This window comes from Panthera uncia, assembly GCF_023721935.1.
Source record: "Panthera uncia isolate 11264 chromosome B2 unlocalized genomic scaffold, Puncia_PCG_1.0 HiC_scaffold_24, whole genome shotgun sequence".
Classification (NCBI taxonomy): Eukaryota; Metazoa; Chordata; class Mammalia; order Carnivora; family Felidae; genus Panthera; species Panthera uncia.
Genome location: NW_026057580.1, coordinates 59,646,555 through 59,661,697, shown reverse-complemented (window position 1 = coordinate 59,661,697; position 15,143 = coordinate 59,646,555). Strand labels below are relative to the sequence as shown.

The 15,143-nt window shown below is 35.0% G+C and overlaps 1 long non-coding RNA gene across 6 annotated transcripts in view; it reads right to left on the bottom strand.

The window, feature by feature from the left end:
* LOC125938732 (uncharacterized) overlaps window positions 1-944 on the bottom strand; it is a 56,773-nt gene extending 55,829 nt beyond the window's left edge. For all 6 annotated transcript variants that reach the window (XR_007462793.1, XR_007462795.1, XR_007462792.1 and 3 more), the window contains exon 1: window positions 794-944. This is a non-coding gene — a long non-coding RNA (uncharacterized LOC125938732). The remainder of the gene's footprint in view (window positions 1-793) is intronic.
* Window positions 945-15,143: the final 14,199 nt, after the last annotated feature.

The window sequence follows — 15,143 nt, the reverse complement described above, 5'->3', positions numbered from 1 at the left end:
GGCTCCACCTATGCAGATGGCTGCCTCCTCTCCCTAGAACAATAAACTATGGGCTTTACCCAGCTGTGGACTTTCCTCATATTTAAAGTGGTCAACAGTCGGGAGACGCTTTGGTGGGAAAAGCTTTGGCTGTTTAACAACAGCTGATGAAGAGAACGTCTTACCTCTGAAGACATGGCCTGTGTGATATTGCAGATTGGGGCTCAACAGAAAGCCACTGTTACGTGGCCATATCATTGGACTGGATTGAAAGATGCGGTTGGTTTTATTCATTATGGTTTGATAATAAGGCAATGCCTTAAGGCAAAAACCTAGAAAGTCCTGCGTTCCCATCTTTACTTGTTGACACTGACTTAGCTAAATGACATCAACAACATGTTTTTAGTCCCATATTTTCAATGATATATCCAGATTTACTATTTTTATTTCTTGTGATGACATCTTGTGACAACATCTGAAACAAGTTTTGAAAAGTAATGATATGAATATTTTATGCTGTCTTCCACTTCCTGTACTTTAATCTCCATATTGAGGGTACAGTTTCTTCCATGAATCATCCTCCTAACTTTCTGTTTGGTTTTATAACGACATATGGTAGCTATTATCACAATCAATAGCAAAAATAACCAAAAATGTTCAATTTTAAACATGACCACTTTCTCAAACCATTGATTTTAAAAGATATTTTTAAGACAACGTATTTATACTTTGTTTAAAGTCATGAAAATAAGCCATTATTAAATTCATTCTTTAACTTCGCATTATTTTAAATATAGATTACTTGAACACTTACTTTATATGACGCCCTGTTTTGAGATAACCAAAGTGAATGAGCCATGATTGACCTGAGCTATCCACAGTTTAGTAGCATTGTCAGAGATTTAGAAAAGAGTGGGGTGCACATTCTCTTCCTAACAGAACCTTGAGTCTCTCAGGCATGCATTTTGGTCATAATTGACCTCAGCTCTATTCCAAGGACAGTCTCTGATTGGCTTAAGCCGTTCCGCATAATCCCATTCTCCTGACCTAGTCCCAGAATGAAAGACACAATCTAATTTGATCCAATCAGAGTGAAGCCCTCCTTGGAGCTTTTTACAGGGATAGGGAAAGAGAAGCTTTCTCTTCCTGGGTACTACAGTGATGGCAAGTGTGACAGATTGTATTATCACCGTGAGAGAAGCGGCTGGAGGACAAAACCTAAAACAGAGCTGAGAGAACTTAGAGAAACAGAATCAGAACCATGATCAAACCGATTGTATAGGTTTTTATTGCATGGGCAACAGACTATCTGGGTTTTCTGTCACTTTCTACAAAGGCACTCCAGCTAAAACAATGTCAGTAAGTGTCAACCTCAGGGAAGGTGAGAAGTTACTAAAACTATAGTCAGAAGTTTCCAAAATAATCTTACTCCTTTAGATGGCATCTAAAATGAGCTGATATTTGTCAACAATTCTAAGTGATAAATTTTCCTCTAAAAACGCAGGAACAAATATTCCAATACATCTCTCCAAAACAATGACATCTGTAAGGAGTTAACTTTAGGATCAATGATGCTCTTAGATACCATCTTATCTTTAGATAAATGTTTTACTTAAGTTCTTCCTTAACTTTGGAAATAGTTTAATATAGTTCTGGAGTTTGAAATCATGTGAATCAACTAGAAAACTTGTGAAAACAAATCACAGCATATTTACAGTGACCCCTGTTATGACCATCGCCCCCATCAACTAGGACATCCCAGCTCTAGCAGTCTATGATTTTAAGTATCTGTTAGGCAGCTACTCTGGACTTGACATTGTGTGAAGCTATGCGAATTCCAAACATTTTGGTGAAATCTGTAGAATACTAAACATCTCAGCCATGACCCACATGAAGTTTACTAAAAATAACTGGTTGTTTTCTTTTGGTAAAATTAAAAGTTGAGTTTAAGATATAATTTTTGTTTACTCCTAATCCATTGGTATGAAAAAAATTTAATTAAAAAAAACCCCTGCTTTTCTACTTTAAAATATTCACCCATGAAACACAAACTTTATCACTTTATTTCTTTTCTGTTTTTACTTGAAATTTTAACTTTATTTACAAATTCTCTCCTATAAACAAAGATGCCATTCTATCCCTTTAAACTAGTGTAACTGATTTTTTCCAGAAAACCATTTACATAGTTTTAATCTTCCTGCACATCACTCTCTTAAAGAGAATGGGCCAGAGACATTGTATAACCACTAGGTGGCACTATAGTTCGAAATAACACTCAAATAAAAGACAAGATATTTATGAGAAATGGTAAAACAGAAGAAAGAAAACCAAAAGAGTATAATAAATCCATATTTAAGAAGAGATTAAACACTGAAGTCCTTTAGTGTTTATTAGAGAAAATGAATTAACCTTATTCAGTTAATAAATTAACTCAATAAATTAACTTATATAATCTGTCTAATCAAAAATCTAAGCTTTTTCCTCCAGTTGAAATAAGGCCACTGGAAGGCAATAACTAATTAAACAAGTCATAATTATTCAAAAATATTTTTGTTTTTCCATATGAAGTCTAAATTTAGGTTCTAGCTTATCTACCAAATTTTACAAATAATTTTTTTCTCAGGAAACAAAAACAAAATATCTACTGGCATTCCTTGGTGAAAGAATAAGATGTTACGAAGAGGTTAAGTATATGGTTTATTTCTTTCTTCTATTTGGAGCACAGGCACACAGGTAGTTTATATCCAGCAAACACAGTAAATTATAACTTTAATAAATTTAGGATATTGCCTGAAGTATGAAGTTACTTTTATATACTTTATTATGTATATAATATTTATAAATATATAAATATAGATGCAATATTTTATTGATCATGCATAGTCTTTGTTAACCAGCTTGTTGGGGGGTGGTGGGCTGAATGGATGATGAGTACTAAGGGCACTTGGTGGGAGTAGCACTGGGTGTTATATGTAAGTGATGAATCAATAATTCTACTCCTGAAACCAATATTACACTATATGTTAACTAACTTGCATTTAAGTAAAATCTTGGAATAAAAAACCCTGGAAGAGCACACAGGAGTTATTGGCCCCCTGAGTAGTCCATTGGACTCTACCTTGTCTTGGACCTTGAGCCATCCAGAGATCTTGGATAGTTTTCAAACCCATGTCTTCTGTCCTTCAGACCAGTCTACTTATATGATATCAAGCAGTGGAGAACTCCTTCTCCAAGTCAAAAAGTAAAGCCTAAGAGTGAAATAAAATTGATTTTTAAAAATTTAATCCGAATATTTGATTTCATGGATCAAAGGCAGAGTTAAAATGTAAGCTTGTTTTTGCCCCATTTAAGAGGGAAAAAAAAGTGCTCCCTATTTTAACAGGTCACTTTGTCCTTTCTAAATGTTCTCTGCCAGGCCCCATTCTCTCTTATGGAAAACAGTTCTGTTAAGTCACTAGGAAGAGATATGTTCAAAGTAATTAAGTAGGTTCTGTTAGGGATTTCTCTAATAGTGCTTGTCTTTGCTCACAAAATATTTCTATTGTGGCTGGATAAGCTTAGACTACATCCACTATCTAAGGCAGAAATATCATTATCATAGCATAAAGAGGCCAAAATAATTAAGCATGAGATTTTTAAAATTTGGACTAATAACATATTACTTTATTTTATTAATTTAAGAAATGAAAATATTATATCTTTGGAGCCAGAAACTTGAGTTATAAACAATGAAAAAGAATACAGGATATCCAGAGTAGCCAAAAATCACAAATATATATTGAACTCTCCTATTTTTAAGGAACAATATTAAGGATCATGTAACATACAAATTTATAAAAGAGAGTCCCAGTCTTTTAAGGAGCTTATAATTTTGGAGAGAAAATCTATAAGCACTCATAAAGTTAACTAACAATTAAAAATATAAATAACAGTTTAAGACAGAGATACATAAGAAATTAAAGGTAATACCTAAGACTTCTTACATGAATAGTACAAATACAAAAGTGTAAAAGTAGTTCAGAGATGAATATATTTATTAGTTGGGGTATAGACTAAGCTACTGCAGGAGAGAGAGAGAGAGAGAGAGGCCTAAAACTTTAGAGGCTCAAACAACACAGGCATTTAGAGGAAAGGTGGCCAGGGGAGATATATAACTTGTCTCCACTGGATCATCTGGGAACCCCAAAACCCCTTCTACTTAGTTCTTTCACTGCCTTTCAGGGTATCATATTGGTTAGAGTGATGGTAACATCTAGGGTAGATAAAACAAGTATCTCAATGCCACCACACGATCATTTCTCACCTCCATAAAGTCTGGAGGGTGGCCAGAGTGGGAGGACACCTGCTTCATGCAGACATTTAAAGACCTAGGTTGACTGAGGCTCTTCCATCTTTGGCAGCATGGACCTGGGCATAGATATCCAGCAGTGATTGCTCATGAAAACCAGAAGGCTCCAAAGGGTTTTTATTTTATATTTTTGTCATTTTTTGGTTTCTTTGACAATAGAAATCTCTCAAAACCTTAGTAAGCTTCTAACCTATTTATTCTCTTCAGTTCTAGGCAGAATTCTAAGCTAGACCTCTAACTTCTCATCCTACCATGTACATGCCTTATATACTATATATAGTATATAATGCCACCTTGAGTTTGGGCAGACCTGTGAATATGATAGGACATCACTTCCACGATTAGGTTATCAATCAAATGACTGAGTTAATGAAAGGGGAGAGAGTATCTGGATGGGCCTGACCTAATCAGGTGAGCCTTTAAAAGGAAGTGAGCCATTTCTGAAGTCAGAGATGCATGTGAGGGAGATTCTCTGTTGCTGGCTTTGAAGATAGAGGGGGCTACATTTCAAGAATCTGATAGCATCTCTTGAAGCTGAAAGCAACTCCCAGCTGGCACTCAGTAAGGAAATTGTGACCTTAGTTCTATAATTTGAAGAAATTGAACTCTGCCAACAACCCGTAATTTTGGAAATGGACCTTGAACCTCAGATAAGGCCACAGCCCCAGTCAGTACCTTAAATTCAGCCATGTGAGACTTGAGCAGAAGATTCAACTATACTATGCCCAGACTTCTGACCTACGGAACGATGACATAATGTTTTTTAAGTTGCTCAATTTGTGGTAATTTGTTAGGCAGCACAAGAGAGCTAATATAATTCCAAAGTTGCTTTGTAATTCTCAAGCCCAATTTCTTTCTTTCTTCCTTACACTCACTCTTTACTCCTCAACTTAAAGTATCTTCCTTGAGGTCACCAGACTTGGGAAAAAGGGCCACAAATGGCCTTTTGTTACTTAAAAACTTACTTCTTCCCTTTGAAGCTGTCTGAGTCAGTTCAGGCTGCTGTAACAAAGTACCACAGACTGGGTATCAACAACATACATTGGTTTCTCACAGTCCTGGAAGGTGGAAATCTCAGATCATGGTGCCAGTATGGTCAGATTCTAGTGAAAGCTTGCTTGCTGGTTTGCAGCTCACTGTCTTCCATTGTCTCCTCGCAAGGCAGAGAACAGAGACAGGAAGGAAGCTCTTTCCTGTCTCTTTAAATACAGGCACTATTCCCATTCCTGAGGGCTCTACCCTCACAACCCAATTACCTCCAAAAGGCCTCACTTCCAAATACTTTCACACTGGGGATTAATTCAGCATACAAACTAGGGGAGGGGGATGGGAGAGATGGGCACAAATATTCAGTCCATAACAGGGGCCTGTAGGCAGTGGGTATTTCCAATCCCTCTAAATCCTAAATTTCTGGACTGACTCTAGTCCCCATCCTTTCTCTTGCAAACCTACTAATTCTTACTTATGTTATTCTCTTTCTTATTAAACCTTGCTAAATGAAACCAGTTACAACCACACACACTACTAACATTCTGTTTTCCAACTATATTTGAAAAACTGAATAAAAAGGATAATTTTCCAAGAAAAACATATATTATATAAATTTTTCAATAAAAAGGACAACTTGTACAAACAAATAGAACAAAATGACAGTTTTGAAAAAAACAACCTTGAAAATATTGGCTCAGATAGGGTTTTTTGGTCCAATTTCAATAAAACCCATAGGAGCAATTACTCTCATCCTATTTATATACTTCTAGAGCAGAGAGGAAAAGAAAACTTCATTTTTCAAAATAAGCTATTATAATTTTGAATCCCAAACTTGACAAAGATAGAATATAGATAGAATTTGGACCAATCTCATTTTTTATAATCCAAAAAACCTGGCAAAATATATATACATTTTAATATATATGTAAAAATCCTAAAATATTAGCAAAGAATCCTGAAATATAACAAAAGAATAAAACTCAGTCACCACAGGAGGGATATTAAAGTACTGTGAGCATTGTTGAATATTAGCATTGGTTAGCAAGATGAAAATACATACTATTATACAAATAGACCAAAAAAAAAATCAGATCTTGATAGACTTTTACAAAGACGTTTCGTGAAATTTAACATTTATTTCTGATTAAAGTTCTCAATAAGATTGGAATATAACATATATCCTTAATAGGGGAGAGGTTTATAAACCTATTTCCAACCAACAACCAATGTCATGCTTAGTGTTAAGATAGTAGGAGAGGGGAGCCAGGGTGGCTCAGTCAGTTGAGCATCTGACTTTGGCTCAGGTCATGACCTCACAATTTGTGATTTCAAGCCCCACGTAGGGCTCTGTGCTGACAGTGTGGGGCCTGGAGCCTGCTTTGCATTCTGTCTCTCTCTCTCTGCCCTTCCCCTGCTCATGCTCTCTCTTTCTCTCTCTCTCTCTCAAAAATAAATAAACATTAAAAAAATTATTTTTAAAACAGTGATGAGAGAATCAGGACTATTTATTATCACTATTATTGTCTAACAAAGTCCTATAAGTTCAAAGCAATGTCATTTTAGCCAAAAAACTATAAATATGATTGTAATTTGCAAGTATACCTGAAAATGCCAAATAATCAATTAAAAAATATTAAACATAAATTTAATTTATAAAAACATTATGGTTAAGGCAACAGATTAAAAAAATAAACATACAAAATATTCTAAATAGCAATTATAATCAGTCAAAATATAGTAGGTAAAAGGCTTATTCATAATAACAACACAAAAGTAAATACCCAAAATGTACTTAAGAAATGCAGAAAATACATGGGAAAAAAGCCTACAATGATTTTTAAAAAATCAATCAAGAAAAGCTGAAGTGTTATTGACCAAAACAGGACATTTAGGACACATTGATAACCACCTGGAAGCATTTGGAAGCTCCTTACCTCATAATTTAAAATGTAATGTCTTTCAAGCTAAACTAAAAATTAACTATAAAACATAAGATTATAAAACTAAAATGAAGGATCAGTGAGTATTTTTAATTTTGGTGTGAATATGAACTTGTAAACTTGAATTCAAAGGCAGATTCTTCAATGGAAAAAAAATTGGTAGTTTTTATCATATAAATTTAAAAACCATCAACCATCATTTTCAAAGGAGAGGAGGGAGTGATCAAAAGGCAAGGCCTCTCCCATAGACAGAAGCATATCAGAATCTTCATGTATATGAATTCTAAAACTACTCTAGCTTTGGTTTTTATTTTTTAACTGTCATTCATTGAGTGTTTAATATGTGCCAGGCAATGACCATACAAGGTAGACATCACTATTCTCCTTTTAAAGATGAAGACTGACATTTAGAGATGTTTTTATCATCGGTATTATTAGTACCAAGGTAACATTATTAGCAGCTTGCATATTCTGAAAACAGTGCTGAGTACTTTATAAGGATTCTCACTTAAGTCTCATAATGATTCTATGTGATAGGAATTATTAGTATTCTAATATTCAGATAAGAAATCTCAGTTCAACGAGGTTAAAGAATTTGACCAGGCTTGTAAGTGGCAGCCTGGAATTGAGCCCACATCTGCCTTCACACACCCCTCCCCCACAAGCCAGAGCTCAGAGCATTAGTTATGCTATTTCAATTGTGTTGAAATTCTCAAGCAATCTTAAAGATGGTTTTCATGTTTTTCAGAAGCAGATGTTTGTTTGAAGATGTCAAGAAACACTGACTTAAAACTTCTATGAATTCAAAAAGTATCAATGAATAATGTTAAGATATAACATAAAAAATTAGGAAAAATTATTTGTAACATGTAACAAGCATTTATTGAATGCCTATTATGGGTTGGATACCATTTTAGGCACTGAATATTTAGAGAAGGAATCAATAGGTCCCTAACTTTCCTTCTCTAAAGGGACTTTAAGTTCCCTTAAAAGTAAGGTTAATGTTCTTACAAATCGTTAAAGAAAAAATGGGCAGCCATCCGATATAAAAAGGAATAAGGATGGAAATAGGCAAGAATGAAATGGATTTTTAGGAAAATACACTCACATTCTTATTAGTAACAAAAGAAATGAAACTTCAACAATAAGATTCCAGTTTGGATCTATCAGAAGAACAAAGATTAAACAAGAATGATTTCATGTAGTGTTGTGGTTCGTGTGTGGAAGGACATACTCTACCAGTCAGAACATAAATGGGCCCAGAATTCATGTGAAGCTAGTCATGGGTACAGGACTGTTACCAACTCCAAAAGTTGGATGTAAACAGCCAACAATAAAGAATAAAATAATACAATGGAATTTACATATAATGGAACATATCCAGTGATGACACATGATGATTTGATCACTACTTACCAAAAGGAAAGATTGTTAAGAAATGAAGAATATCATTATGTGAAGGAGTTATAGAGAAAAATATATAAAATGAACTCATTTTTTATGAATCAATGTATCTACATCCTGTGACAACATTAGGATATTTTTAAAATTTTTGCCTACCTAGGATTTAATCATAATAGTATAATTTCTATGCTCTTCAGGCTGTACCTACACCACACTAAAGTTGAATAAGTCTAAGTTGAATAAGTTGAGGAGAAGGTCAGAGACTCACTCAGCTGTTGGGATCTTAGAGACAAAAAGCCTAAGGTTAGAATCTCCCTGCTCCTGTTCTATTCTGCCTTTGCACATTGGCTAACTTTTAGCAAACCTGTTACATACAGAGAGATAAAATATACTAGAATTACAGGGCATATTTCAAAGCATTGTCCTCTAGAAAATAGCACAAACCACAATTATTCAGCATTTGTTAGTCTCTAAAAATAGAGTATTACTATCCATGTCTCAAATAGGCATTAAAGATGCAGAAGCTCTGAGTCATGCTTGGCAGGTTAAATATCTCATTTGCCCCTAGAACTTGGACCACGTCTTTATATTTCATCAGGTAAGCCAAATATGGCATCAGGGGAACAGCTAATTCCCTCTGCTGTCCTAGGTCACTGTTGATATTAAATGACCCTTTCATCACTACTCAAGTGCTAAGGAACTGACTGAGGCAACTACAACTTTGTTTATTTTGGGAATGATATAATTTGATAAGCTCAGGACTTGCCGAATTGGGGCTACTGGTCTAAACGTTTATTCAACTGGCAAACCAATTGAGGGTGCCCCCCACTAAATCAATTTTTTTAATCAAGACAACTGCCAGTGGTATTGGCATCACATAGATATAGTCTCAAATATTTTATTAACAAAGGATCCTTTGAACCTAACAAGAAGGGCATTTCTATTAGAGAAATAATACATCAGCTATGTTTAATTTCTAGCTGGAGATTGCCATCTAATCTTAAGCCAGAGTATTGTGTTTATGAAGAGTAGAAAGCCTTTAATTGTGGGAATGCAGGGTTTCCCCATCAAGAAAAGGTACGTTTTTTTTTTCATAGTACTCAATTCTGCAAAAAGATGTCGAAAGCTGTAGAAATGGGTGTGCTAAAGCCTCACAAGCTGTTGACTAGCTAGCTAACTTCTCAAAAGCACCAAAATTTAAATTTCATGGCAAGGTTTAACTCCATATGTCAAATTATTATCTAAAGCTTTTACTTAGTGTCTTACAGTTCAGAGGGAACTTAATGTAGTTCTCATTTGAGATCATTCACAAAACAACTCTTGCAGCTCAGGAAGGTTAAGTGCCCTGTCCTGAAATATTCAGGTAGTAAGCAGCAAGGTTCAATTCAAACCCAGGTCTTCTGAGTCTATATTTGGTCAGTCATCTTTATATGCCCTACGTTTTCTTTGGGTTAGCTTTGACCCGATCACAGCTTTGAGTAAAATGCCCCATAAATCTTCCATGCCCATCACAACACTAGGCATTAAGGCAAAGAGCATGAATGACAAATAGCTGACATTTATGCTGGCTCTCCCCACTCTGACACTGCACTCTTTCCTGCTATTCCTGGATGTGGCCTCAGAATCCTTCACAACACAACCCTCCATGCATCCACTATAAATTAATCAGATTTGGAATGCCAGAGGAAACCTATTTTTGTCATCCCTGCAATAATGTTCTGCCATGTTCCATCCTCTTAATTCTTAACAATTATAAATTCATAAAACATACTTCTGCGCATCTGGAATGAAAAAATTCTCCACAATTTTAATCACAGATGATTATTTCTCAACTTTTGAATTTCCCCCCTCCTCTCATTCCACAAGTCTGTTTTCCCGAAGTCCTGTTTTTGTTATAGCACCTCTTTGTTTAAAAATCCTCATTGCTTCTCCAATGTCCACTGGAGTCCAAACTCCTTTCCCCAGCACCCAAGTCTCACTGTCACTATTGCACAACATGAACATCGTTCCCAGACAATTGAGACCGCTCATTTTTGAATATGCACTCTCCTTAACACCACCCTCTTCTCTTGATGAGCTCTATCATTTCTGATTTCATTATCTTACTCCAACTTTATTCATCAAAATCCCTACTGGTTTTTCAAGTTGACCAACTGCTATATAATTTCTTATTTTGGTTCTTCCACTTATAAGCAGGTTACTTAACTTTTTTGTGCCTCTAATTCGCCATCTATAAAGTGGGAACAATAGTAGCTCATGGGGTTGTTATGAAGATTATTCCATGCAAAGATCTCAGAACAATGACTGGCACATAGTTACGGGCTATGCCATTCTTGTTATCAGTATCATCATTATTAAGAGTGATTGTTTCTCATTATACTCTAAGCCCATTAGGTATTATCTTCTGATAAGATATCGCATACTGCCTTGATGCATTAGTATTTGTATATATGCCCTATAGGCATATTAAGTTCCAGTAGAGAAGTAACCATGATGTTAAGACATTTTTATTTCGCAAAACCAGTAATACAGGGCCTTAAACACTGTAAGTAATAAATAGAGATCTAATGAATCCCATGTTTTCACAAAAGAATGCTATGCATAGTCATGATTTAATAAATATCATATTTTCAAATTCTGTTGACTTCTTCCACCATACATACAATAAGAAGTAAATTATTTGCTAGAATCTCAGAGCAGACAATGAACTTGAAAAGGATTACAATTCACTCTCTGACTTCTGGTTTAGGGGAATCTAAGCTATTCAAAACAAATGACTACTTCGCCACAGTTAATTGATCTCAAAGGACAAAAATACTTCAATCACCCCATTTGGCTTATTCCAGTGTTTATTTAGCTAAATGTGTTTCCTCAAGTCTAGCCAAGTTCTCTTGACACAGTGAATATCTCCCCAAGATATTATCTTCTCTGTCTTTAATCCAAGTAAAGCAAGATTATTAGTTTCTTCTCAAAGGATCTATTTTTCTTGTCTTTAAAATCAACTTGAATCCTCTTTCAAGATTCATTCTTATTCCTGCACTGAAAGAAAATACAGAAACCAGTGCCAAGAATCAAGGATGAATGACTTTCTGGATACATTAAAATATTATCTCGTATTTTTCACAAAAGCTACATTCTTGCTCTGTGCTCACTGTGATTAATAAGACCCTTGGAACTTGGCTGCATTTGTGTGGATTTTGTCCATCCCAGAGCTGTCTGACTTAGTTTTAGTCCCTAAGTGAACTGTTTTGCAATGGGGTCTATAAACCACTCTCAAGTGTATCAAGGAAACTCTAGGAGGTGTTATTTGCCCCAGCTAATTTTGTGTCATGAACAGACGTGATGAAATCTCAATTTCTTCATCCAGGTCAGAGTTATCCAATAAAATCAGCCCTTGAGGGGCTCCCGAGGAGCAATTCCTAATGGGTGATCTTTCAGCCTGTTATTTTATGCACTAGCAGGGGTTTGGTCTAGATTTAATCTTTTTAGCTTGTAGACAAGACTATCAGAAGGCAAGTAAGTGGTAGTGGTGAGGGGAAATCTAAATCCTTATTAAAATCAGTCAGGATATGCCAATTATTCCTCCTTTGCCTGAATGCAGCCCACATCTAATATAGCACGAACACAATATTTTATAACATGACTCACTGCGCAAAGAACCATGCCTCTCACATCTAATACTTTGTGTTCATTTACATCATTGGAGCAGACAATTGGATCATTTTTAACAATTCAAGAGATTTTTCTATTATTTTTAAGGTTGTACCAGTCTAGAAAACTATTTTAAGAATGCTCCTATACATTATAGCAAAGACTAAGAAGTTTACAAAATAGTGGATGAGTTTGTGGTTGAAAGCCTAAAGTGATAAATGATAACCACAAAAATCCCACATGTGAGGAAATACTCTGTTCTTTTTGGCAAAGGAAAGGCACTAGGGAAGATTAGATCTAAAGTTTTCCCAAAGGCTTATGCCCTGAAAATTGGAAAAAGACCAAACTCTGGAAACTGTTAAGATTTTTTTTAAGGGATTAGGTCTGAAAGCAGACTGAGGGATAACTACTCTAAACTGAGAGATGGATTGTGCCCAATTGATATCAGATGTCCCAAGTTAAACACCAAGTAATCTTTCCATTTACTTTTCATGATAGTGACAGGCAAATCAGAATCTATTTTTGATGCTCTTTCATGGCAGATACTAGAGAATCTGTCCTGCCTTTGTACATTTGGTGTTTATGACAGGTCATATTTTCTTTGAAAGCCATAGGGATTGAATATATACTAACCCAGGAAGTGGCATAAATGATCCAATAGAGATGTTACTCATCCCTAAATGGTATCCATAGCTTTGAAAATCTACAAAAGGGAGTAAAATAACAGCAGCAACAATAATAATTATAAAATACTAATCCTTCAATGCAGCTCATTTTCACTTGGAAGGAAAATGTGTTGTTTCGCTTATTTTTGTAATAATAAAATTAAATAATAAAAATAAAACATTACAGATATTCACTGTTTACTAAAAATACTAAGAAAATGAAGAAAATCACAAAAACATAGAGTAAAAAACACTGACAGCCTTTCATTCAGATAACTACTTTTAATTTGTCTGTAAGCATCCTTCCATCTCTATGCATACATTAGCACATGTAAAATTGTATTTCCAAGTTTACATATACAGGATCACATTGTGCAATATATTTTCATTTAACAAGATAGTATGCATATTTTCATGTTGTTAAATACATTTTTACATGGTTGCATAGAATAGTATTGGATGTACGTATGTTTAGGTTATTTGATATTTAAGCTATCTTAAATTTTTTGCTATTAAAATTAAGATTTGAACAAGCAATCTTTAGTGTATATATTGGCAGATTTGTACCACTGTGTCTTCATGAAAAAGGACTGTCTTTACATTTTAATACATATTGCCCTCCAGAAGAGTTTTGTTTATTACTCTCAAAGCAATGTATGATCAAATTCATTTACTTTTCTAACATGAAGCTTACTGTTGCAAGCACTAAGTTCTATTATTTTTTTCATCTTTGCTAAATTGATGGGTGAAAATGATATCTAAATTCTGTTTATATTAATTTCTTGAAGTCATAGTGAAGCTTAAAATAGTAACTTGAATTCTTAATTCTTTTGTCAATTGTCAATTTATTATGGTTTTGGTCATCTATTTTTCTATTATTGATTTCAAAAAGCACATTTTTACAATATGTATTAGGGATTGTCAATTTTGTCTGCCTTGCTTAGTTGTTCAAATACTTTTGTGAATTGTTATTTGCCTTTCAGCTTGGTATACAGTATTTTTTAATTGTATAAAATTTGTAGTCCATATAGTCAAAATTGTATGCAGTCAGTTCCACACTTCTGATTTTCACATCATGGCATGCTTAAAAAAATACTCAGCCCTAATAATTTTATGTCTTACTTTTCACATTTAAATTTTGTGATCCATCAGGGATTGATTTCCAAATGAGGGGAAAAACAAGATTTTTAAAATTTAAATGGCTAAACAACCGTCCCAATATTCTTCAGTTAAAAAAATATTCTTTTGGGGTGCCTGGGTGGCTCAGTTGGTTAAGCAGCCGACTTCGGCTCAGGTCATGATCTCGCGGTCCGTGAGTTCGAGCCCCGCGTCGGGCTCTGTGCTGACAGCTCAGAGCCTGGAGCCTGTTTCAGATTCTGTATCTCCCTCTCTCTGACCCTCCCCCGTTCACGCTTTGTCTCTCTCTGTCTCAAAAATAAATAAACGTTAAAAAAATTTTTAAAAAAAATATTCTTTCGCTCATTTATTGAAAACCTTCTCATTATACACAAAATTGACACAGATACATGGTCATCTTTTTGCAGTCTCCCTGCAGCTCAGTTGGCATGTCTCTTCTTATAGAAGCACCACCAGCTTTAATTACTACAGCTCTATGGTATGTTTTGATACCTGATGAAGAAAGAACTCTTCATGATATTTAGAAAATATTTCTAGTTCTTCTTCTTATGTATTCTTCCAGATGAACTATAGAAACATGTAATGAAGTTCCAAAAATGTTCCCGGATTTTTAATTGAGTAAATAGGTGAATTTAAGTAGAATTAGGTAGAATTTAAGATGTTAAGTAGTAGTTTGTGATGTGTCAAGTTGGGTAGACCAAACTACCATTATAAGAATTCATTTTCCTGTATGTTTCCCATTTGCGTGTATCCTGAGAGAGATTCTTGGGTGAGATTTGGGGGGTGGAGGTGAAGTAGCGGCTATTTTGCAACTCACACTTTATCAGTGATTTGCTGACTCACTTGGTTGGCATAAGGCAGCTCTGGACCTGCAACTGTTCTACCTTCTCTTAGATCCTTCTTCAGCTGCTCTGACTCCTAGAACAAGACTAAGGTCCCTAGCGTCTGAAGCAGACCACACCAACAAGATCTGAAATGGATACCACTAGGGTGAGGAAAGCAAGGCAACTAACGAGGGTGCCAGACTCT